The sequence below is a fragment of the Mustelus asterias genome, chromosome 7, assembly GCF_964213995.1.
Source record: "Mustelus asterias chromosome 7, sMusAst1.hap1.1, whole genome shotgun sequence".
Taxonomy (NCBI): Eukaryota; Metazoa; Chordata; class Chondrichthyes; order Carcharhiniformes; family Triakidae; genus Mustelus; species Mustelus asterias.
In genome coordinates this window covers 78,604,996-78,632,428 of record NC_135807.1, presented here as the reverse complement: position 1 = coordinate 78,632,428, position 27,433 = coordinate 78,604,996, and positions in this window count along the sequence as shown.

Here is a 27,433-nt window from a genome sequence, read left to right as displayed (position 1 = left end):
TTATGCCAGCGGGATTCTTCGTCCGCTGCAGTGAATGGAGATTTGACTGAGCGCCAAATTCTCTGTCCTCTCTAGCAACAGTGACGGGGTATGAATGGCCAGAGAATTCCCCCGTTTTCTTCTGCTAGTTCTGCTAGTTCTGCTAGTCCATCCTGAGGAGTGCAAGATGAAAGTTTCAACATCATGGACGGAATTTTACGACCTCGCTCAACCCAAGAGTGGAAAATCCCACCCAAGGTCAATGGACATTTCCATTGTTCACCCCTCGTCCGCTCCGATTTTACAGCAATAATTCAAGCACAAAAATATGGAACTCGTTTGCCTGTAGCATTGTTTAACCTCTCCCTCAAAATCACCTATGGTGGAATCAAATTGGCACTTAGTATTAAAGGTTTCTTGTGAGACAGAACTAGGGAGTGAAGCAATTGTGTGACATAAGAGTTGGACAGGATGTGGCGACTGAAAGACTCTGTACAATCAGATTCTGTTGATGTTACACAGAATTCACAGAACTTAATCATCTATTTTCTAGTTGGCTTAACGTAGTCACATCCTCTTAACTCTGTATCATGCTTGTAAATATTTTCTGCACTTTCTTCAACATTTCAATATCCTTCTTGTCGAGATGAAATCAGAACTGGAAACAATGCTCCAAGTGCACTCTAAGCATGTTGTATATAAATTTAACATTACCTCCCTTTATTCATATTCTAGTCCTCAATGGCTGAACCTTAAAAACATGACCATATCAAGTTGCATTGCCACTTTTAGCAATTTGGCTATCTGTATTTCCAGAACTCTTGCTCCTCTACACTATTTACATTTTTACATACCAACAATATTATTATATCTCAAATAAAATAAAGGAGAAGGTGTTGGGTGATCACCTGTTTAGTGGGAACATGATGGAGGGAACGGGAGGTGGGTGTCCTGGACAAAGATGAGCTCAGAGAGGGTCTGAGGGGAGATAGAAACTAGAGAAAGATGCAAGCTCAACGTTGGACAGCAGGGAGCATGAGAGGACGATTGGCCAGATGGGCTAGTGGAAAGGAGGATTGCAGCAGAGGAGCTGGTCAGATCATCTTGATCTTACTGACAAAGAGGTCCACAAGTTCCTCTGATTTACTGTTAGAGGTGAAGGTGGAGGAGACAAGGGGGAAGGGTTTAAGAAGCCAGTTTGCAGTACAGAAAATAAGCTGGGAACTATTTTTGCATTCCAGGATAGTGAGCAGGAAATAAATGGATTCCTTACCTCCTCCTTCCAAAGTAAACATGTTACACTTCACGATATTGAATTGTTTTCCCCATTTATCTGCCAACCCTGCAACCCCTTTTACAATCAAGACAAGGCTTAACCGTCATTTAATTGGGTCAGCGGGCACAGGGGTTATAGGGGAACGAGACTTGGCATGAGTTAATGCATGGACAGCAGAGTTTTGAGTGACTGCAGGTTTATGGAGGGAAGAAAGTGGGAGACCAACCAGGAGCATATTGGGATAGCCAAATCTAGAGGTAACAAAGGCATGAATAAAGGTTTCAACAGCAGATGTGCTGAGGCAGGGTTCACACGATTTCATGAAGGTGGAAATAGACATTTTTAGTGATGATGTGGATACAAGGTTGGAAGCTCATCTTGGGGTCAAATGTGACGTACAAACACATATGCAAACAAATGAATTGGGAGCGGGAGTTGGCCATTCTGCTCCTTAGGCCTGCTTTTCAATAAGACCATGGCTGATCTGATTATAACCACAATTCTATATAAACTTTCAGCCCCATGCCAATCAAGAATCTATCTAGCTCTGTCTTAAAAATATTCAAATACTCTGCTTCCAGTGCCTTTTAAGGAAGGTAGTTCCAAAGATTCACAACCCTCAGAGAAAAAAGATCTGTTCATCTCTGTCATAAACCCCTTATTGTTAAACAGTGACCCCTAGTTCTAGATTCTCTGACAAAAGGAAACATCCTTTCCACATCCACACTGTCAAGAGCTAGGGCAGTGGGCAACATTGGAGGAAGGTGGGTTAGTGCAAAGGAGGGACATGTCAGAGGGAGCTGCTTTGATGGTCTCAATCATGCACAAATTTCAACACAGTACCTCCAACTCCTGAATCCCAATTATTTAATGGTTTATAGTGAAGAACAGTTGTCCCAGTACCAACCTCTGTAGGACTCTTCTTCCCATTTTTGTCCTTTTGAAACATTCCTTTCAAACCATATAACCCCTCTGTTTTCTAGAAATTTTTAAATCCATACTGCCACCTGATCTCTGACTCCAAATGCACCAACTTTTGTCAGAATATTTTCTTGTAGTACATTAGCCAAGGCCTTTTGAAAGTCCAGATACACCACATCCACTACATTTCCCTTGTCTGCTCTTTCTGTTAGCTCTTCTAAAGAATTCAGTAAGATTGGCTAAAGATAGTGTTCATGCTGATCATTTTTAAAATTTTGTTCTCTGTCTCTAGCTAATTTGTTACCTGGTCTTTAAATGAAGGTTCTACTCCTTTCTTCCCAGTGTTGTTCAGTAGGTTTTCTGGGTTAATTCTATCTCAATTTTGTTAGATAAGAATTGCATTTACTCTTCGTTGATAGAAACATAGAAACTAGAAAAAGGAGTAGGCCATTCGGCCCTTCGAGCCTGCTCCGCCATTCATTTTGATCATGGCTGATCACCACATTCAATTTCCTGATTCTGTCTTCACCATGCTCCCCCCCACCCCCCCGCCACCCCTCCTCCCCCCCCCCACATATCCCTTGATCCCTTTAACCCCAGATAATCCTCAGATTATTTTGTCTATTTCTTCATTTCCTCTTTGTTAACCCCTTCGGTGAAAACAGAGGCCAAGTATTTGTTCAAGTCTCCTTATCATATCAGTATCATCTCCTGTGGGTTTATTGTGCTGCTCGGTTATTTGGGATTGGCAAGGTCCAGGGCCTGAGGTGAACTGGGGTTTTCATGGAACTAATGCCACAAATGCAGCTGCTCAGGGATTGCAGGCAAGACCTTACGTATCGCTGTGGCCAGTGCTGATAAGATTGTGCCACAGATAGTATATTTGCACCAATATTGTGTTTGATACTACAAATCCTTTTATTTGATATAAAATATATCAAAGCAGAAGATACTACAACCACATTGCAGCATCTGTCAATATCTGTAAAGACAAGATGTGATACCTGTGTTATGCTGGACTCATGCATTCACTGGACATATATAGATTGAAATTATTGTTCAGCAGCTTTTCTGCAGAACAACATTTGTTTAAACCATAAAAAGCTAAAACTCTCTGCAATCCACCCATTTCATGTTAAATATTTAGTGTAACAAATTATAATATTGCAAATATCTTATTTTGCTGCAGTGTTAAAGGTTGCTTATTCAGTCTTTATCTTGTGTACCCTATAATGGTAAGAATCTGGTTATTAATAAATTTTCAGTTTGTCTGATTACATTATGATTTAAAGACTTAAAATTTTATAGGTTTCACTGAGTCATGTCTGGAGGGTTGCACGAACAGGCCTAACCATCAATGTAGCCACCTCTGTGTTTACTGCAAATCCCAGAAAATGTATTTTATGCATTTTCTTTCCATTACCAACAAAGTGAGCAAAAAGATTTTACTCCAGAAATCAGCCTGTGCCAAAAATTACCTAATAGCACATCAGCTCTGAGTAGATTTATAAACTTTACACTCACATGAAGCTGCTGGAAATGCTCTCCTACCCAACATACATTAAATTACTGAAACTAATCCAACACTTCTCATAGTATTGAAGACTTGTCAAAAAGTGCTATTGGTAAACAATTGCAGCATTTCTTTATTAGCACTTTCTCTGTGGAATTTGCTGCAAATGTCTTAAGGAAAAGAAATGCTATTCTATGAGTCATTGTTCCAAACACACTAATAATTGGAAAAGCCCAAATATTCTATATGTGCTGCCGGGGAATGAGGTACCCTCTGAACAAACTCTTACACTTAAAACACTTTATTTGTGGAAAGGTTTGATGTGTTTGATATTTTGTCAGTTTTGAAACCATTGTTGCCTTGTACATACAGAATTAGGGCCCGTGGCACAGTGGTTAGCACTGCTGCCTTACAGCACCAGGGACCCAGGTTCAATCCCCGGCTTGGGTCACTGCCTGTGCGTATTCTGCACGTTCTCCCCATGTCTGCATGGGGGTTTCCTCTGGGTGCTCCGGTTTCCTCCCACAGTCTGAAAGACGTGCTGGTTAGCTGCATTGGCCATACTAAATTCTCCCTCAGTGTACCCAAACAGATGCCAGAGTGTGATGATTGGGGGATTTTCACAGTAACTTCATTGCAGCATTAATGTAAGCTTACTTGTGACACTAATAAATAAACTTTAAACATTTTTACTATGATCTATGGAAATGAATGTTCTCAACTGTCCTTTCAGATTCCTACCATAAGGACTTAGAAAAAAGGCAGGGACCTGGCTATTCCAAATGTTATTCTATGAGTCATTGTTCCAAACACAAAGGGGCTTGGAGCTCCGAAAGCTTGTGTGGCTTTTGCTACTAAATAAACCTGTTGGACTTTAACCTGGTGTTGTTAAACTTCTTACTGTATTCCAAATCCTGGCAGGCTATTTTCCCAGCTGGCAGTGCTGTTCAAGCAATGCAATGTGCTGACAGACACCAGCGGAGGCCATTCAGCGGGCTTCCCGCTGGGCGCCACGGCCTCTGCACATCTCCAGGGACAGGATTTCTGGCATCGTTAGCTCTGTGCTGGAAATCAGCGTGGAGCTGATTTAAATATTAAAATTCAAATCGACATCCTATTAGCGGGCCTGGAACTAAAGTCTCTAGGCCCACTCGAATCTCCGCACCCACCACCCCATCCGCCCACACCGCCCCCCCTCCCCCCCCCAACCCCCCCACCAGGAGAGGTTCATCCCAACAGGGTTTAGAACAGCTCCCCACTAATGGGCAGCTGGCGACCCAACCCTGCTGGAGTGAAGGGAGGCCGTGAAGGCCCCTGCAGGAGGTCGGGAGTATGTGGATTGCCAGCCTGGCAATACCACTCTGGTCCCCTGGCACAGCCCAAGGGGCAAAGTGGCAATGCCCAAGGGGCACCTTGGCACTGCCCACCAAGCATCTGGCAGTGCCAAGGGGGTGGGGTCTGTTGAGGAGCCTATAGGGGGTGGGGCCCATGGAGGGAAATAATTGGGCTGGGGAGGGTTCCAATGCCACTCTACATAGGGATCACTGGCACAGGGAGGGAAGGGGCTGATCAGGGCTGGCCATTGGGATGTGGGGTGGGGGAGGTGGGACTGCCGGGGTTTTGTGGGAGTGGGGGGTTTGGCAAGATGGGGACTGCTGGGGGGGGTGGGGGGGGCAACAGGGCTGACCTGGAGATGTCCGGGAGGACAGTGACCGGGGGGTGGGAGCTCTGCAAGCCAGCAATGGGGTATTGCTGTGCTGGCCAGCAATCGAGATGGTCAGAGATCGGGAGGCAGCAGATCTGACAGATCGGCACATGCGCAGTGACCCGCTCAGCACTATGCTGCCGGCCTCTCCAGCGGGAATAGGCCCTGCCCCCAGATTTTCAGCATCAATCTCCCTGAGGCACAGTGCAGTGTAAAGTGTGGAAGAATCATTTTGAAAATCCCACTGAAAAAAACAGTGGGAGTTACTCCAGTTTTTATGCAAATTCGGCTCTAGAATTTTTTTGGGAGAATCCCGGCCCTGATCTTTACTCGGAAATGCTGTATGACCTGGTAATGAGCAGATTTTCCACAGACCCATACAAGGCCAGCCAGAGAGCATGTGCCAAGCACTGAAATTCATTAGGCTGGCCATAAGGGATCCATTCTAAGACAAGAGGTCAGTAAACCTCACGGTAGCACAGTGGTTAGCACTGCTACTTCACAGCTCCAGGGACCTGGGTTCGATTCCCGGCTTGGGTCACTGTCTGTGTGGAGTTTGCACATTCTCCTCGTGTCTGCGTGGGTTTCCTCCGGGTGCTCCGGTTTCCTCCCACAGTCCAAAGATGTGCGGGTTAGGTTGATTGGCTATGCTAAAAAATTGTCCCTTAGTGTCCTGAGATGCGTAGGTTAGAGGGATTAGTGGGTAAAATATGTAGGGATATGGGAGTAGGGTCTGGGTGGGATTGTGGTTGGTGCAGACTCGATGGGCCGAATGGCCTCTTTCTGTACTGCAGGGTTTCTATGATTCTATAAACCCACAATGAGATACCAGAATATGTTTTGAGATTTGATTAGATTTGCTGTGGAAATCAGCTGACAATTATAGAACATGTTACCATGCAATCCAAAAACCAATCAATGACTGCCAATTGAATGGCTCAGAAGGATTGAGCACCAGAACAATTGCCATATAGCACCCTCACCTATAATGGGTTTATCCTACTGGCGTGATAAGATATTGATGGAGGAGTCTTTGTTATTGATGGGAAAGCTGTTGTTTGATTAGTCCAGGCGACAACTATCCCAATTTAAATGAGTTGGGAATGCTTTTGCTTGGATTGCCTGAGTTTTGTCCCTGATCCGATGTCTCAGAGAACTGTGGATGGGTCTATCTGACATGTCTCTTATTCTTAAATTCATTGGATTGGACATTTTAAAAATCTATTCATGGGATGTGGGTATTGCTGGTGAGGGCAGCATTTTCCCCTTATTGTTCTTCAAAGGTGCTGGTGAGTTGCTGTCTTGCTCTATTGCACCATGCAGTGAAAGTACTCCCATATTTCTTACAGGAAGGCAATTCCCAGATTTTCATTCAGTGACAATAAAAGAATGGTGACATACTTCCAAGTCAGAATGATATGTGACTTGGAGGTGCTGTTCCCATGCACCAGTTACCCTTTTATTTCTTACCAATAGATTTTGTGTCTTTGTGAGGTGCTGTCGAAGGAGCCTTGAGGTGATGGTAGAGTGTATCTTGTAGATAGCACATATGCAGCTTCAGTGCATATGCATGCTTCAGTGGTGGACGGAATGAATGAGGTAGCCAATCAAGTGATTTGTTTCATCCTAGAAGGTGTCCAATATCTTGAATATTGTTTGAGATGTACTTATCCAGTTGCTGGGTCAAAATCCTGGAACTCCCTCCGTAACAGCACTGTGCATGTACCTACACTACATGGACTGTAGCAGTTCAAGGCAGCTCACCAGAACCTTCTCAAGGGCCAGTAGGACTGGGTACCAAATATTAGCCTAGCTAGCGATGCCAACATCCTGCGATGTTGTACTCTCTCCATATTCTTCTTGTCAAAATGAATCACCTTACACTGAACTTCATTGAACTTCATCTTCCTCTTGTCTGCCAATCCACCAATATGTCCTAATAAGAACGGTTCCTCTTTTTTGGAAAAAAAATTTTTTTTAGTGCTGGTGCACCTATGATGTTCAGTCAAAACAGCAGCTGTGAATATAATATGCAAGAAAAATCATTGGGAAAAAGTCCAAATCTACAGTTAACAATATTACTGATTATTTAATTGATCAATAATCAAAGCACAATCACATCTAGATTCAAATCAAGATCTACCAAGTAAGATTCATTTCAAAATAACTGAAATTATTCAATATAGGCTTAAAGCAAGAACAAGGCAGAAGTAAATTGTGGATATTAGTGACTGCAGGCCTCAGGCCTACAGGGGCATCAAATGCAAACACAAGGAAGTCACACTAAACCTTCACAAGTCTTACACTTCAGCTGGAGATATTATATATAATTCAGGACCCCATACTTGAGGAAGAATGTCAAAATCCTTGAAAAGGTACAGAGGAGATTTATTAGAATGATACCGAGGATGATAAAGTTCTGTTCATGGGGAACTTTCAAAAGTCAATTGGACATGAACTTGAAGCCTTCAGCACCATTATTCCTACAAAACTCATCTCCAAACTCTGTGGCCTGGGGCTCGGCTCCTCCCTCTGCAACTGGATCCTAGACTTCCTAACCCACAGACCGCCATCAGTATGGAGAGGCAACAACATCTCCTTCATGATTACCCTTAACACCAGTGCCCCACAAGGTTATGTCCTCAGCTCCTTACTATACTCCTTATACACCTATGACTGTGTGGCCAAATTCCCCTCCAACTCAATTTTCAAGTTTGCTGATAACACCACCTTAGTGGGTCGGATCTCAAACAATGATGAGACGGAGTACAGGAAAGAGAGAGAATCTAGTGAATTGCTACAATGACAATAATCTCTCCCTCAATGTCAGTAAAATGAAGGAGATTGTCATCGACTTCAGGAAGCATGTGGAGAACATGCCCCTGTCTACATCAATGGGGATGAAGTGGAAATGGTCAAAAGCTTCAAGTTTCTAGGTGTCCAAATCACTAACAACCTGTCCTGGTCCTACCATGCCGATGCTATAGTTAAGGAAGCCCGCCAACGCCTCTACTTTCTCAGGAAGCTAAGGAAACTCTCACCAATTTTTACAGATGCACTATGGAAAGCATTCTTTCTGGCTGTTTCACAGCTTGGTATGTCTCCTGCTCTGTCCAAAAAACTACAAAGGGTTGTGAACATAGCCCAGTCCATCACGTAAACCAACCTCCCATCCATTGACTCTGTCTACACTTCCCGGAAAAGCAGCCAGCATAATCAAGGACTTCACGCACCCTGGACATTCTCTCTTCCACCTTCTTCCGTCGGGAAAAAGATACAAAACTCTGAGGACACATACCAACCGACTCAAGTACAGCTTCTTCCCTGCTGCCATCAGACTTTTGAATGGACCTACCTTATATTAAGTTGCTCTTTCTCTACACCCTAGCTATAACTGTAACATTAAATTCTGCACCCTCTCCTTTCTTTCTCTATGAACGGCATGATTTATCTGTATAGTGCGCAAGAAACAATACTTTTCACTGTATGCGAATACATATGACAATAATCAATCAAATCAAATCATAAAGAAGATTATTTTACTGGCTCACTTTACTGTAGCACTAAGTTGGATAGCTGTTTCAAAGGGACATGCATATTGGCCCAAATCGCCTCTTTCTCTGCTGTAAGATTCTCTGGGAAAGAAATTTACTCACTTACTTGTTTCTCCATGGGCCTTGCAGCATTCTTCACTGATATCATTTCAGTGACAACCCCTGGGGAATTGATGTAAGTCTGTGCATTTATGTGATCAAATTTCTCCCTCTATGATCCTATACAGTGGGTAGAGTCAGGAATAATGAACCAGTAACTTGCAGAACAATTTTTTGATTTATTGAAATCAATTTTACAAGTTATGGTGAATTAAAATGGATAACCTCTGTGTTTCCAGTCAGTACAATAGCTTCTATATTATTATACTCTAGCTACAGATAAGCTTGTTAAGAAGTTGCTTCAACTTTCTAAGATTTTTTAAGTTTCTTTCAACATTTTACATATTTTGTCCTTTGTATTATGTTCAACATTACATACCGAACCTCAGTATGATAGATATCTCCCTTAACTTCCACTTGTTCATTGCTATAAGGAGAAAGATGAAAAGATTTGGTGTGATTATAGCAGGGATGGCAGGCTGAGTAGCCACCACAGGAGTAAAAAATGGATTGCAGATCCATTTGGGACTACTTCACCATGATCCTTGCCCAATACTTCAAAAGGCTGCACCTCCCTCGTGAAGTCATAACTGAGTTGTGCCAGCTGCCAGACAGCTGCAGGCATAGTTCACCAGGGAAACGTCCAACTGACTAAGACTACAGTCCACTGTCAAACAAATTGTCACATCATGATCTCCTCTGGCAACAGACACACCTTCAGACTGACAGGTAACTCTCCCCAAGCGTCCCAGCAGGAGATTATTTTCCTGCTCCTTCACCTAAGCAGTTCCCCACCTCACCCCAAAATTATCAGCTACATACTTGCATTAGCTACAAAAATATTTCCCTGAAAACAATGCTGACAACTTTTGTACTGATGAAAATCACAGAGTGCCTCTCTGTAGGGTCGATAATTACATTGAAATTACTGCACGAAAACAGACTGTTCAACTCAGCTCGACTGTGTTAGTGTTTTGTTTTATTCACTCTCAGGTTGCAAATATCACTGACAAGGCCAACATTCATCGCCCATCCTTAACTGCCCGTGAGAATGTGGCACTTTCTTTACCCACAGCTGTCCATGTGGTGAAGGACACTAAGGGAGCATTTCTGAGCCCACATTCTCCGTCTGCAGGAATGGCGGCATTGCTCAAAATCCGGAGAGCGTGATTCGCACTGGCGAGTTTCCAAGTTCGAATCTTCCCAGCCCCTCGCCAGTGGAATGGCATGAAACATGCCATGGGACACCAGAAAACTCATTTGAATATATTTGCATGTCATCAGCGAGCACTCTCACTGGGACTTCCCCCCTCACCGGACATTCAGCGAGTTCCAGCGTGACATTACACCGGCGCCATTTACAACAGCTCTACATAAACGTGAACCTGGTACCTTCACCTCCAAGGGGAATTTCAGAGCTGAGCGCTCAGGCAGCCAGCAGTGCAGTGTGCCCCATACAGTGGGCACTGGAGAGGACTCGGGGGACCTCGGTTAAGTTCCACTCGGGGCTGGGGTTGGATGTCCCAGAATCACCATTTCAGGGAAAGGGTTCGGGAGGAGTTGCTTGCAGCCTTACTGTCCCTTTATGTCGGGGCACTCTTTGATTTAAAGGGGTTGTGAAGGCTGGTATGCAGGCAGCGCTTCCTGTGCCATCCTTCCTGGGTTCCTGTCCATCTCGCAGCTGAGGGAGTGTCCTTCCTTAGTGGGGGCTGGCAAGAGGGTGGGAGGAGCTTAGCACTGCCATTCTCACACTCCACAAGGACAAGGGGCCGGGTCAAGCTTGGTGGTCTGAACAGACAGGATGGAGGCTCTGTGGATGATTGAAGTGAAATTTATTGCCAAACATTCAAAATAAAATGGTGGCCTATCTCCACTATTGCCTATATTCACCCGTGCCCACTAAGATCCTCCGGTTAAATGATCTTCTTGACCCTCCCACCGTGGCTAGGTCTATCCCCAGGATCCCCAGCTCAGGTTGAGGTGGCCTGCTGACTTCCACACCCTTTTGCCTGAGTTGACCTTTGTGGGCATCCCCTGGGGGGCTGGGACCTTGAGGATCCAGGCCTGCTTTCGAGCAGCACAGATGTTTGACTGGTGCCCTCCTGAGTGTCAGGGGCTAGAGGTGTGTCGCTCACAGGGGGAGGGGGTCAGATGGGCTGGAGATGCCCTGGTTGGGGGGCCCCTGGCTGTACTGCTGCCAAGCCTCTTCCCTTTGGCTTCCCGGGGGCCCATGGGATGGAGGGGCAGCTGGAGTGAGATCCAGAAGCTCTTCCATCCTCTGGTGCAAATACTCAAGGAGTCCCACCAGTGTAGCACCATGCAGTCGAAACCCTGCACCGTGGTACAGTTATCTTCTGCCATGGAGTGCTCATCCTGCACCAAGGTCTCCACTGCAGACACCAACCTCGCAGTGTTGGCCTCAGTGGCCTGCAGTGACGGCACCATCTCCTCAGATAGAAGGCAATGGGACTCTTCCAATCAGCCTTGCATTCCAAGGAGGGATGCTGTCATCCAATCCTGATACACATGACTCTGTCTTTGCAGCCCCAGTAGCTGTGAAATGACCGGACCCAGGGACACATCATTGATAAGGGGCTCAGCAGAGCCCTGGGCTCCAACATCCTCCGAGTGCTGGTTCCCTGGGATGTCCCTGCCTCCACCTGCTGTGGATCTTCACTGTGAGTTGCTCACCAGTGAGTGACCCAGAAGCCTGTCTACTTAGTGAACCTCCCGAGGTGTGAGTATCAGAGAAGTTCCCCTCTGAGCTGCTGGAGTCCGGTAGGTCCGAGGGGCATGAGGATGGTCCGGCCTGTTCCGTGTGCTAGCCTGCAAGAGAAAGGACATGGGATCAGTGCATTACAGGGGATACAGAGGGAACATTGATTACTCTCTTGAAACTTGAGGAATGATAGCATATGTATTGAAGATTCTCACGTTTCTCTGCTGTCGCCACTTCACCAGCAGCACAAACACGCTCTTCCTTCTCTCCGGCCAGTTTGAGGGCTCGCTCCTCAAAACATGTGAGGGTTCTCAGCTCGCGCATGCCTCCAGCTGCCTGCACCTGCTCACGCCCGTTGTGGTTGAGTTTGTCCTGCAATGACACAGGTAGGGAGAGTATAGGTGGGAGTGTTGACATTTAAGATGCTAATGAGGTGTGGCAGGCGTGGGGCTTGCGTGGGAGCTGGAGTGTGAGGAGCATAGCAGCGAGTGCTGGGCAGCATGGTGATTATGGTGCCTGGTGTTAGCAAAGGCCAAGGTAGCTGAATGAGAAAAAGGTTGCGGGTGTGAGGGGTGTACAAGAAGATCCTGTGGGAGACTGGGGGTGGTTCACTTATCCCGGCTGAGTGAAGAAGAGCATTCATCTTCTTCCAATACTGCTGTCCTATCCTCTTCTGGAGGGCGCTTGCATTGACCGGGGGTGCCACTGCACCCCTGACGGGGGTGGTGACTCTGCTGGAAGGCTGTCTCTTGGAGTTGGGATAGAGTGTGTTCCGCCTCTGCTCCACTCCATCCAGCAGCCTTCTAAGTGCCCTCTCTGAAAAACATGTGCTGCCATCTTGGCTACCATCGCCTATAGTCGTGGAACAAATGCTGGGAGAGCTGTTTATATGGAGCTTCCCAGTGCTTGCAGCAGTTAAGTCATTGCGGGGTGGATGAATCAGAGGGAACATGCTGCAGAGCGGTGTGAAACTCATGGGCATAAAAATTATTACTAATGAGGCATAAGATTCGGCCTGAAAACACGCCGGTGCTGTTGGTGGGAAACATTCAGTTTTACATGCCAGAACCAACACTCTGCCATTTTGTGGTAAGATATTGCCCTTTATTGTGGCTTTAATACAATCGAGTGGCCTGTTAGGTCACTTCAGAGGGCAGTTCAGAATTAACCATATTGCCTTCATTCTGGAGTCAGATATTAGCCATACCAGCTTAGAACATAGAACATAGAACAGTACAGCACAGAACAGGCCCTTCGGCCCACGATGTTGTGCCGAGCTTTATCTGAAACCAAGATCACGCTATCCCACTCCCTATCATCCTGGTGTGCTCCATGTGCCTATCCAATAACCGCTTAAATGTTCCTAAAGTGTCTGACTCCACTATCACTGCAGGCAGTCCATTCCACGCCCCAACCACTCTCTGCGTAAAGAACCTACCTCTGATATCCTTCCTATATTTCCCACCATGAACCCTATAGTTATGCCCCCTTGTAATAGCTCCATCCACCCGAGGAAATAGTCTTTGAATGTTCACTCTATCTATCCCCTTCATCATTTTATAAACCTCTATTAAGTCTTCCCTCAGCCTCCTCCGCTCCAGAGAGAACAGCCCTAGCTCCCTCAACCTTTCCTCATAAGACCTACCCTCCAAACCAGGCAGCATCCTGGTAAATCTTCTCTGCACTCTTTCCAGTGCTTCCACATCCTTCTTATAGTGAGGTGACCAGAACTGCACCCAATATTCCAAATATTAGGATAGCAGATTTCCTTCCCGGAAGGATTTTAGTGAATGTGGTGGGTTTTATGACATAGTCCCTGTTCCTGGTACGAATTTTATTGAATTTCAGATTTATTTAATTAACTGAACTTAAATTTCCCAGCTCCTGTGTTGGGATTATGGGGGTAAAGTTTAGAGTGGGGTTGATGTTCCTGCCCCCAGTGCAGAGGCCAAAGCTGCCTGGCTGGAAAGCCGGTAGCTCATTGGTCCCTGTAGCTTCACCGGGAGTGGAGGTGACTGATGGAACTGAAACAGTCCCTGAGGGGAACATGCTGAGATGGAACCAACTTTAAAGTAAGTCTGCCCAGGCTGGCAGGTCCAGGGGAGGGATATGGCAGGGGACGGGGGTGAATCCAAGCGGTGGTGGAGGAAGGGCCTTACATGAACAATCATTGCCCATGTAAGGGCCTCAATTGGCCCAAGGGCAGCTGAGCCTCCCATAGCCTCCCCTTGCCACTGATAAAATTGCAATGGGTGCAGATACAGATGGGTAGGCATCAGGAACAGTGGCGCTGGTATGGTACCCAATTTTATGACCTGCCAACCCACCCTGAGGCCATAAAATTCAGTTCATTGTCTCCAGGTCATTGCTCAGGTCTCTAGATTACTTGCAACATAACAACCACCACATCCGGTTCCGTTTAGGAGACAGTTTAATGGAGACCCCTTACGTATAAGGTAATCCCAAATAAATGTCCAACATGTTTACATACTCCCTTAACCACCCCCCTTTCCTTTATCCACCTACAGCACATATTTCAGTACATATATTTTACTTGCGGTAAAGCAGATTAATGCGTGGCTAGAAAGATGGTGCAGAAGGGAGATGGGACCTGTACAGGCCAGAGGGGTTGCACCTAAATAGTGCCAGGACTGAGTACCTTACGAATGCACAGCCAAATGTGGTGGTTGAGGCAGTTACATTAGCCACATTTAAGACTTATCTTGATGGGCATATTAACAAACAGAGAATAGAGGGATATAAGCGGTTGGTTTAGATAGGTAAACGTGATCGGTGCAGGCTTGGAGGGCCGAAGGGCCTGTTTCTGTGCTGTACTGTTCTTTGTTCTTTGTATGAATGAGTTACAGATCATAGACACCAAAAATCTCAACTGAAGAGTCTTTAAATTGATGGCCTTGGTGTTCTACAGCAATGAGACACAAATTGGCTGCTTTGGCCTTTTTAGCTGCTGCATCTGTCCTGGATTTTCTTCCATTTTGACAGAGAATGCTAATCGCATTACGAGCTGACCATTAATAGTTATTAAAGGTGCAACAGTGCACAGTGGTACAACTTGTGCATTGTGCATCTATTGATGTCCAGCTCACAGCCAAAGCCATCCACAACCTTAAAATTGTGATGCTCATTCCAGCCAGCAATTGAGGAGTTGAGTTAGCTCGAACAAGCATTGGACTCCTGTCTGAACTGATCCTCTGCCTCCCATGAATGCAGTACCTTGCCCATCCAGCCAATCCGTTCTCTCTTTCACCTGTGGAGATTGAGCAATAGGAAACTGCTAGGGCCAAAGCTGCTTGAGGTCATCCTCCAGAGCCTTCTCTAGTCTTCCCCAATGAAAATTGTCAGCCTTTCACCAGCCATGCTGCAGCCTTGGGGTAGTACTGCATTGGAACAATGGGATAGGCATACCGAGGACAGGTACTAAGGGATTGCCCGAGGGTGATTAATTGACATTTGTATGTAATGTGGTATAGTTTGGTTTATAAAGTTAGTTTAGAATGTCTGTTTTGTGGTGGATGTTATTTTGGCATTGTGGCCTCACCAGAGCAAATCTTAACATGTGCTCTGCTGAGTACAGCTCCTCTAGAGTGGTTTGAACAGAGTAAGTGCTATTTAACATCAACTATCTTCTCAATCATATTTGTGTGGCTTGGGCTGCACACCAGTGTCATGAGCTGGATGGTCAGGGATCACCCTGCTCCCCTTTACTTTAAGGAAGTGGAGACAATAAACAATTACGAAGGAAATTGGATGGGCATTGGGGGGTTTCAAACAGAAATGCTGACTAAATATCTCTGAACTTCCTAACACCCTGTCACTCTGTGATCCTTGTGAAATTTGAAACCAGGTACTTGCAACAAGACTCAAAGAGCATCAGCCCACTGCAGGCAAAGTCGTGAGACCGGCCAGTCCAGCAGAAAGAAACCCTCTCTGGTTTGTCATGATAATACAAATGCCAATGATACAGCAAACTTCCGCATAATGAAGACTTCATGACTGCTGCCAGCATAATGCATGATGCACTGTGTATGATTGCACACAAGCTGAATATTGAGGGTTGGAAGCCCTTGCTATTCCAATACATCTAAGAATTGACATGCGTACCTGCAAAGTGACATGTGCACAGTCAATGGCTCCTACACCATGGATGGACGCCTTTAATCCTCACAAAGCCGCATTCTCACTCCAACTGTATAGAATGAAATGCATCTGTTCTCTTGAAGCACAGAGCTTCAGTGACCTCCCTTATGCTACAGCGGATGGCAAACTGCAAGATGTCGTAATTGCCACTTGCTCGAGTCTAGAGGAGCCAAATGCGTAAAACTAAATGTCCACAATCACTTTTACAGCCGCAGGCAGGGCCATCCTTGACTTGCTCTGAGCTTCTAGTTGTGGCTGCAGCATACGGTGGATTTCAGCAAGGCTGTCCTTTGTGAAGGGGAGATGTCTGACACATGTTCCTTACTAAGGCTGAAGAAGGAAAAGATTTTCTTGCATGTTCTGAGCTGACTTGACCTCCTGTTCTGAGCCATTTGCTCCTCCCTCTTCCAACAGCTTGTCTTCTTCTATGTTCCCTCTGCTCATTCTCCCTGACATGCTATAGGGTAAGTGGGAGACACATGAAGGGAGTATCTGCATATAGTCAGGCAGTGCTACTTCTCTGAAGCCAGTAGCCAGACGGGTCTGGGACCAAGTATTCATGATAGCCCAAGCTTTTGAGAGGTGAGGTATTCACATAAAACTATTTAAGGAGCTCCTCAAACGTGCAAGAGACAAATTTATTGCAGTAATTATCTGACTTTATACTGCTGGCAAGAATTTTTCCCCATTAGAAATGTGCATAGAAAACTTGTACGTTATATTTTCCAACAGTTAAATTAATGAAGCTGGATATCTGATATAGATTACAAAGAGGTCTGGCTCTCCTCCAGAAACACAAAGTTAGAAAGTTACCTATTTTAGTAAGTGTAATGTTATTATTGTGAAATATGCATTTTTTATTGTTCATATTACACTGAAAACCTTGTTAAAACTTCAGTAAATCAGACTGGAAAGTGGCAAATAAAACATGGAAAAAGCATTTCAGTAAATCGATGGGATTATTTTGGCTTTCAGGAAATTTGTATTGGACTGCATTCTAATGACTAAATTTAAATAATAATTCAGAACTTTTATTCAGCTGCTTAATTTTTTTAAATGAATCTCCCTATAAATATTGAATTTGAGTTAATCAGGTATTGAGTTGTGTTGAGTTGCAGTTTGCTTGAATTTGCCGCTGATTAAATGTTTTGGAGAAATGTGACACGGAAATATGACACCTGCAGTGTGATGAACATGAATTGTGGTCAGGATTCTCCGATCTTGTTCATCCCGTCACAAAACTCCATTCATGGCAGCGGGATCAGCGAATCCCAGCCGTGGACAATGTTGGAGAATTCCAGCCTGTATCGGACTATGATGTTTTTTAATAGATTACAAGTAAGTCTCCAATTGCACCACTCACAGTAAATCAGAATGCTATTAAATGACAGGAGCATTGTGCCATGGAAGGCATTTAAAAACATTATATTAAGGGAATAATTTTTCAGGGCCATATCCCACAACACATTGTGTAGTTTGAGGCCAGTGCTTACCTTGTTCTCTAAATCTCACAACTCATTATTAGGGTCCTGGACCAAGATATGAAGCCTGACTAGACCCCAACAAGTTTTCTATTTTGGCTTAAGTTTGAGGATAGGATGGAGGAATGTGGGATTTTCAGGGCTATGGGCCAAGTGCTGGCAGGTGGGATTAGTTGGGAGTTCAGGTGTTTCTGATGTGTCGGTGTGGACTCAATGGACCGAAGGACCTCTTCTGCGCTGTATGATTCTACGATTCTAAGTAATTATAAATTAATGACAGTGAAAGTGAAACAAGTGTTTCAAATAACTTTTAGCCTGATTTTGAAAGAGTAAAGGTAAATTAAGTTGGTGGAAACCAGGTGGACTAGGAATGAGCCAAGTGGGAAGAATTGAACAATCAGAAGTAAAAGAAAGTATTAAAGATCACAAAGACAATTTATCTCCACACTAGCTGAGTGCACGTTGTCCGAAGCTACACCCGAAGTAACCTGAAGTTTGCAGATTTATGTTGTTCTTTTAACAGTGGTGATGAACAGGAAATGTCTGTTGAACAGGGTTTGTACCCAAAAGTAAGGAGAAAACTGTTACATCACTGGAAAGGGTTGATGTACATAAAGGTTCAAGTACACAGCCACATAGTGATTCCTAGAATGTTATGAAGGCCTACCTGAGATTGTGCAAACAATATGCTACTGGTCACTTTCCACACTGGGTTAGTGAAGTGGAGGGATTGACGTTGGGCAGGTGCCCCCCAAGCTAGGAAGCAAGGTGGATCCTGTTCTGGAGATTTTTAATAGATCACTCTTCCAGTGAAGATACTTCTGAGTTAAAACATCAGAAAATGCTGGAAATATTCAACAGGTCAGGCAGCAGCAGAGTTAAGGGCTGGATTTTATGGGGGGGAATTGGACGATTGCACCACCCCCCCCCCCCCCCCCACCCACCCACCCCCCGGCCAGCCTAGAAAAATCAAGGCACCTTTCAGGATGAGAGTGAGGAATGAGAGGAAAAAATACATAAGACAGCAAGTTACCATAGTTCCCAACGGCTTCGGCAGAGCCAAGTGACACTGGTCCTGTGACATTAGCATTGGCGATTCTATGGACCATCTCCTTGATGACACTAGGCAGATACAGGTATGCTAATCCTCCACTGGTCCTGTGGGACACCCTTCTGTTGTGGGCCACTTTCTCCAGCAAAAGAGAGCAGAATGCCAGGATTGTGTATTAGCGTGCTTGGGTGATGTCATAGCTGAATAGCTGTATTTGTTGGATGTATGGAAAGGTGTCCCTGGAATGAGTGAAAGGAGGACCTGTGGGTGGGGGCTGCAGTATAAGGATTTTAGAGTGATTCTTGCCTGTCAGGGAGTGGGGGATGTGATTTATTGAGCAGTGTAGGGGGGATAGTGTGTGGCGGGAAGGAGATGTGATGTGCAGATGCAGTCATTCACCTTGATCACCCATGTGAGGCGATTAACCTTCCTTTGGTGTTGCTGCCATGTGCTGGATGGGTGCACTGGGCATTTATCACCATCCTCTCTTGCTTCTATGTCTCTTCTAAGGGTCTCTCCAGAAGACTTCTTGCTCCCAGGATTTTCTGGAGGCTTCCTGAAATGATAGCCGTAGACTTTAGCAGAGGAGCCTAATGTCTTCCTATTGCCACAGCAGAGGGCACTGAGGGACATGGCTGTCCACTGTCCAAATTGCACTGCCCATTGATTGGCAAATAATTAATGGCTAATTATTGGCCACTTCCCACTCCCACTAGAATTTTACCAGCAACAGGAGTGGCTACTGTTGTCCGGGAGAACAACCAGGTAAACCTATCAATTGCTGCTTATAAATTTATATTTTGGGCATTGTTAAATTTTAAGTTTCGAAACTGATAATTATAATTGCACAAATCAGTTCATTGGGCTCTTGGCAGAATCAGAATGGATTCTTTGTTTCATTATTAAACAGATGACAATGATTTTCTGAAAACTGATAATGTAATAAGAGATCCAGAATTTAAGAACTCAGCTGCAGATATCAGCACGCGTCACCAGGAAGAAGCCAAGGCATGAGCCAGAAGAAGGCAGCCTCTAGTGTGAATCACAACTCGCCATGGCGGGTAGGAGGTATAAAATTGCTTTTTATACCTCCTGCTGAATTGTGAACCAGGAGAATAACTTAGCTTTTTGGAGGCAGAAGATGACTACAAGCTGAGGAGGTTAAGAACAACTATGAAAACCCACTTCAAAACAGTCATTGCCGTGAAAGCACTCAATAATCCCACCCATCCCTCCATCAGACTGTCAGATATGTTGGTGACATACAAACCGAATGGCCTTGTGACTCTTTTGCTTTACCATCAGAAAGTAGGTGTGGCCCAGATACAATGCGGGAGAGTTCAACCCCAGCATGTTTAGGAATGATAAATAGGCAGATTAGCATGATGACAAAATGTCATGGAAAATCAAAATGTTATATACAGGACGTGAAATACTTTCAGGAAATCTCCATTTTTGGTTGTGTTGCTTCCACCAATTCAGAGGATATGTTGTTCTACAATAAATAGGAGTGTTATCGACAAAGTGTGACAGCAAAAGTGTTCCTGGGACTAAACGTGACATTTACAGCAAATGCGGACTATACATGTATCTTTTAATATGTTATAGACTGATTTATAAATTGCATCTATGTCTATTACAGCCCAATTTGCAATCAATGTACTATACAATGTTGTGATTTGTTAATGTAGTCATTAGAATGAATTTAATGAAATCTTATATAATTTATTTCTTAGGGTGGGATTTTCCAGCCCATCCCACAGTGGGATCTCTGGTCCCACCAAAGGCAATCTCACAGTGATGGGTTCCCTGGCAAGACAGACAAAATGACAGATCTCAGCAGGTCCAAAAGATCCCGTGGGTGGCCAATGGCGGACTGCCGGAAAACATGCTGTGGGAGAGGGGATGGAAAATCTCAGCCTTAGACCGACATTGCGACTGGCCTACAAAACGTAGGCTCAAAATTGTTTGAAGCAGAGAATCTTGTGTGTTCCACCAGTTGGAATTTTTACCTTACCATTCAGCCCAATTTATTTTTAGTTGTTGGAGGTGTTACCTGATAATGGCATGGCAAGGGCAACTGAGGCGTTAATGATGGGGCAAACAGTCATCTCCTTAAACAATGAGATATAAGGATTGAGAAAGAAACAGCAATGAGAAAAGAGAGTGAATTACATTCAATTCAGGGATGGAGAAAAAGAAAACAAACAGGAAAAGGATGATTGAATTCAGAGAGAGAAATAGAGAGAATAAGGCTGAAAGAAAGGAAAAAATAGTTAATATTCTTAACTGTAAGTTTAAAAATCTCTAACAATAATTTACAGCCAATAGAAATGAGACACCACTTTTTTAATTGATTCCTTTCTGGGCCAGAGGGTTGAGATAGTTGAAACATAAATCTCCTTATTAGAAAGTATTTATAACTTCACTACTTTCTACCTCTTTCTGGTGAGTTTAATTGCCAATTAACTTGCAAATATAACAACTCTATAAAACTCACTGGAAATTTGAGGATGCATTATCATTTTTGCAAGGCTAAAGACAGAGTGAAGAAAACCATCCAGCGATTTATGGCAATTTATGTGGCTATCTCTTCCTCGCCATAATTTGCCAGATAATCTAAACATTAATGACAGCATGTACACTAAGCACACCATTATTTTGGCTGCTAATTCTGGACCTTGATATTGTTTGATAGTATTATGTAAAAATGTTATGGCATGTATAATCACCAATACTGTATCTAATGAGTTCAAGCAGCATAAAAGGAACAACACTTCACTTGTTGTTCCCACAATATTTCTCATCTTTCATTTTCTCATTCTGTAGGAATGCATTCTATTTCAAGGACACAGGCTCATGCATTCATTAATCCATGTGCTCTAAAATGCAGCATAAATGGTTTGTAATGAAAACATGAAATCAGTAGACTTCATACATTCCAGTTGTGTTTTTGTAAAATGGCTAGCCTTGAACTTTGTCATCTGCAGCAGTATTAGTTTCCAGCTTTCACTAAGCTATATGATCTGCAAAACCTAGGCATTTGGCAAAACTCCCTTTCCCATTGAAAATTGATGAGATAATTCACTACTATATCCATTTCTCAGTAACCACTTAATGCAACTGCTTTGTCCTGTTAAAGTAAACCAAACAAATGTATTTATTAAAATACTTCTAAAATATTAGAGATTCAATTTGAAAACAACACCCTGTTGTTCGCCAAAAACACAATCATTGTGTACTCCATAAAATATTCAATCCATGAATCAGAAACTCTTGAGATTCCTTTACACTACAAAATGATGAATAATGGATATATTGATGTTAATCATATTTGAGGATTTAAAGTAACACTTTGTGATATTTGTAACAAATGCACTTCCATTCCCTGCTAGTTCATCAAATATTTAGGTTAAATGAATTAATGGTGCAGAATTTGCTGACAAAATAATGATAAGTTTATTGTGCTCACTGTGATTACTGTGAACATCGTCCAATAATTTGCAGTGAGGAAGGGACATCTCATGAATTGCAAATCATGGCAGATTACTGGACAATTTGTGCCATTCCATTGTTAACTTCAAGTAAATGGCAACTCAACCTAAACCTCCCCGTGGATATGAGAAAATTGCTGCATTTGTATATTTTGTATATATAAAACCTAGGACCTCTGCTATCTCATCCTTAGTTTTCTTACACATTTGTGGGTGAATTCCATCTAGACTTGGAGTTTAATTCTCTTTTGCTATCTTGTCAATTATTTTATTAGTCTCTATCCCAACTAAATTAATATTCTTTTGAAACTCATCCTCTAGTATTTTCTTACTTTCGTTAGTAAAAACAGAGGCAAATTTGTTATTGAATACTTCTATTCTTTAACATTACCTTGAGATTATCTTACTCATCTTTTACTGTCCTTATCCCGAGTTTAAATTCGCTTTTAATTTTATGTATTTATCAAATACTATCATTTATTTTTATATTCCTTAATCATTTGAATTTGCAATTTCTTTTTGCCTCCTTTTTTTTACTTTTCTCCTAAGTTCTTCATATTCCTTTCTGTCCTCATCATTTAGAATTGGAGTAATTCTTATCTCTTTTTCTTTAGATTGAATTTTTTCTTTCGTTTTTTACTTATCCATGGTGCCCAATAATTCCTTATTTCTGCTCTGATGCATTATCCATAAGACCATAAGATATAGGAGCAGAATTAGGCCATTCGGCCCATCAAGTCTGCTCTGCCATTCAATCATGACTGGTAAGTTTCTCAATCCCATTTTCCTACTTTTTCCCCATAACCTTTGGTCCCCTTATCAATCAAGAACCCATCTATCTCTGTCGTAAACATACTCAATGACCTGGCTTCCAGAGTCTTTTATGGCAATGAATTCCATAGATGCATTACCATCTGGCTGAAGAAATTCCTCCTCATCTTGGTTCTAAAGGGTTGTCCCTTTACTCTAAGGCTGTGCCCTCAGATCTTAGTCTCTTCTGCTAATGGAAACATCTTTTCCACATCCACTTTACCCAGGCCTTTCAGTATTCTGTAAGTTTCAATGAGATCTCTCCTCATCCTTCTAAACTCTAACGAGTACAGACCCAGAGTCCTCAAACACTCCTCAGACATCAAGCTTTTCATTCCTGGGATCATTCTCATGAACTTCCTCTGAACCCTCTCCAAGGCCAGCACATCCTTCCTTAGATATGGAGCCCAAAATTGCTCACAATATTTGAAATGTGGTCTGACCAGAGCCTTATAAAGCCTCAGCAGTACATCCTTGATTTGCATTCTAGTCCTCTCAAAATGAATGTTAACATTGCTATCAATTAGAAGATAGAGCAGTAATTCTATTCTTCTTGGACACCTTACATGCTGGGTGAGAAAGGAATCTTGTATTCACCCGTAAATACTCAATTTCCTTTTGGTACCTTTTCCTGTCAATTTGTTTGAGATAACTGATCTCTCCTCTGATTATTACTTTGTGCCTGCAATTCACAACACTGATGCCCACACATTTCTTCCACCAATTCCCTTCCAAATTTTTGGTGGCCTATAGTATACTCCGGTTGGTGTGATGGATCCGTCCTTATCTTAATTCCTTCCTTTAGTTTGTCCTATCCTGATTATTTTATTGCTAGGTTTCTGTAATTTCTAGCAGTTTGCTCCCCCTGCCGGTTCAATTAATGAACTTAAAATTGTATTCACAGCCCTACCTGCACTTTCTGCTAGCACTTGGTCCCAGTCCAGTTCAGGTGCAGCCTGTGTCAACAACACAGTTCATTCTTGTCACAGTATAGGTGCTAGTACCCCATGAAATGCAATCCCCTCCTTCCTACACCACTCCTATGGCCACGTGTTGATTTTGTTAATCTGTTTTCTTCCATGCTAGTTTTCACCTGGCTCCAGTAATAAGCCTGTGATTATTACCTCTGCAGTCCTTTTTCTTAGTTTAGCTCCTGACCCCTGGTACTCCCTCAGCAAACCTCTTTCCAACCACTCCTACGTCATCTGTTTTCTCACAGAATACAACAAATCCTTCCCCCTCCATTTCCAACTATTTTGAGAAGCATCTCTTACCCTGACACTGGGTAGGTCATGGATCTTTGGAACTCTCAATCCTGATCAGAAGGAATACTATTTATCGGTCTAATTATAGAATCCCCTGTAACTATAAATCTTTCTCCTCTCCTCCTCTTCCACAGAACAGCCACCTGAACTGTGCCTTGGTTGGCATTCTGGCCATCTTGACCAGTCTTTCTTCTTATCCTCACAGTTGTCGAGTCCTTTCTTTCTGTTATACAGGAGAAGTATCAGTGAATCCCCTTCACTACCTCTCTTGCGTTTCCCTTACCTAACTGACAGACAGACATTACTAAATAGGTGGATTTAACTTGATGTTAAATAAATTAGTAATTTGTAACCATGATTAATTGCTTAGCAATATATCAGTCATTCGTGTCTTTGCTGCAGTGAAAATTTAATCACTTAGTTTGTTTTCCTTTGACTTGCCCTTGTGCTAATATAAAATCCTTACTGACTCAAATTTAATACTCACTACTAAAGATACTAAATACACAAGGTACCTTTACAACTATACTTAATTTCCTCCAGTTCTGATGTTCTTCTTTGTGTATTGATTATAAGTTCACTTTTGTTTTTCTCCTGGTATGATGATTTCTTTATTTACTGTTTTCTCTTGGTTTAAGGTATTTAGCAGGGATTACTTAGACTCCATTGGTAAAGGAGATGGACAGTTAATCTTGTTGTTCAACTGAAGTCCCAGGTGCCCTGTTGTGCTCACTAATGTTGTCAGCCCATATTTACAGCACCGTGCTACGTAAACAATTGTCGTGCTGAAGGGTGAGCGGGTGGTTGCTGGACTTCAGGAACATCTGGATGTCTTTGTTCTACCTTACAACAGTGATTAGACTTCAAAGATCATGAATTTGCTGTAAGACACTTTATCATGTCCTAAGATTTAATGTTTGCTTTCTTTCACATTAGCTGACAAGAGGAATTCACACGAACATGTTGATGCATTTGTTAATAACATTATTCAATATATTTTTAATCCACTTCTGCCTAAGTGTATCTAACATCCCAATGGTGTCACTGTACAAAATAATTATGGGACACATGACAAAAAAGTAGGGGTTTCTGAGGAGTTTTTAAAATATGTTAATGAATAAAAAGCTAGAGGAAGGAATTCTCTATTTAATGGGAAATATGCTGTGGCCAGGAAGGTGCTAGGCTTGACCCTGAGTCTGTGCTCAATTTGTTGCAAAGAAGGTGGGAAAAGCAGTATTGTCAGCTGAGAGGGAGCAAAATCAATCCTCTTTCCTGCTGCTGATTATTCTGGTTGGTGTGCGTGCGCGTGTGTGAAAGAACCGTATAAAAAACAAAGAGAATTCTAGGTTTTATGTATACCTGCACTGTGGTATAATTATAGTCATAAATCGTAGAAAGGAGCGACATGACAGAACTGCAGGGAGATGTCTGCAACGCTGACTGGGCCCCAGCTCAGCACTGTGGCTAATTCCGTGCACCACACTTTGGGAAGGATGTCAAGGCAGAAGAGATTCGCTCAAATGACTCCAAGGATAGAGGACTACAGTTATGTGGAGACACAATGAGGAACTGGAAGTGTACTCTTTAGAAAAGAGAAGATTAATGGGAAGGTTGATTGGAGTGTTCAAAATTATGAAGATTTTTGATAGAGCAGTTAAGGAAAAACTGTTCCCAGTGATAAAAATGGTAGGAACTAGAGTACACGGGCATAAGGTAATTATCCAAATAAATAGAAGGGAAAAAATCCCCAACAAATTGTTTTGATTTGAAATTTACTGCCTGAAAGAATATGGAATCAGATTCTATGCTGGGTTATGGAGAAAGAACATGGCATTCTGGGATACGTTGAAGATGCCATTTTCTGGAGGTTGACCTGGTGGTTCAAAATTTCCCATAAAACAAGCGGGGCTAATTGAACAGATCTTGCAAAGAGCTGACATAGGTATGATGGGCTGAATGTCCTTGGTATGTGCGGTATCATGCCATCATTCATAATTCAAATAAATTTTGCTCTGACACTGCCAAGCACCACCACAATGATCACATCCTGTGTGCCTCCTGTGCTGTGTCAATGTGAATCTGAGATAGTGAATTCAGAAGAACTCACAAGCGAACAAAATGAAGTGAAAGTGATAAGATGAAGGGAAAGTTGATGCTTGGCTCACATCCTAATTCTTCTGAAGAGGTTTTGTGTTTCACAGCCCTAAAGCTTAAAAAATACTTGATTTTAATTCATTTGTGTAACATGAGCATCGCTGGAAAGGCCACATTTGTTGCCCATCCCTAATTGTCCTTGAGAAGGTGGTGGTGAGCTGAGTAATTGCTGCAGTCCTTGTGGTGAAGGTACTCCTGCAATCCTGTTAGGTATGAGTTCCAGAAATTTGACCCAGTGACAATGAAGGTACATATTTCCAAGTCAGTGTCTTGAGTGTGAGACCTGAAGGGGAACTTGCAGGTGGTGGTGCTCACAGGTGCCCACTACTCTTGTCCTTCTAGGTGGTAGAGGTTGTAGGTTTGGCAGGTGCTGCCAAAGAAGCCTTGGTGAGTTGTTGCAGTGCATCTAGTAGATGGTATTCACTCATGCCACTGGATGCTGGTGGTGAAGGGAATGAATAAAGTGATGGTTGGATTGCCAATCCAGCAAACTGTTTTCTCGTAAGAACATAAGGAATAGGAACATACAGCCCCTAGAGTCTGCTCTGCCATTCTTCTGTCTCAGTTTCACTTTTCCACCCGTTCCCTGTAGCCTTTGATTTCCTTTCAGAACAAGCCTTTATCTAAGTCTGAATGAATCGCCCTTTTTGAGGTGGCGAATTCCAAAGATTACTGAATGAAGAAATTTCTCCTCAGCTTAGTTCTAAATGATCAATGCCTTATCCTGAAATTATGTGCAAATGTTCTAGAATTACAAGTGGCAAAAAAGAACATGCCATGACTTGAATTAATAATAAATAACCAGAAATCCTTAAATGATGACAAACGCTGTACATGGCATGAAGTCCACAGATCCCAAATTGGATTCATGGAAGACAATCATCCACGCTAGTGAGAGATATCCAATAATTATCCCCAACTCCACAAACCTTTATCCTGTGTGTCAATGTTTTTATTTGACGCCCCATGTGCAGAGGCCCGGAACTGTCAGCCTCCCATTTGCTGGCAGCTTGATCACTAGCCAGCCTGGGGCCCCGCATTGCTGCCCCTACAGCAACCTCCCACTGCCCGGTCACGACCCCCCCGCCCCCCCACCATCCATTCCTGGGCCAGTCCTGACCCCCCCTCCCGTCCTGGAGCACTGCGATCTCCAGTCCCCCTACCCCCGCCCCGAGCAGTGACTAGCACTCCCACCCCCAACCCTGGAAGACCCCACCGCCCACTCACTGGCAGGCAGACCCCTCTCCCAGAATG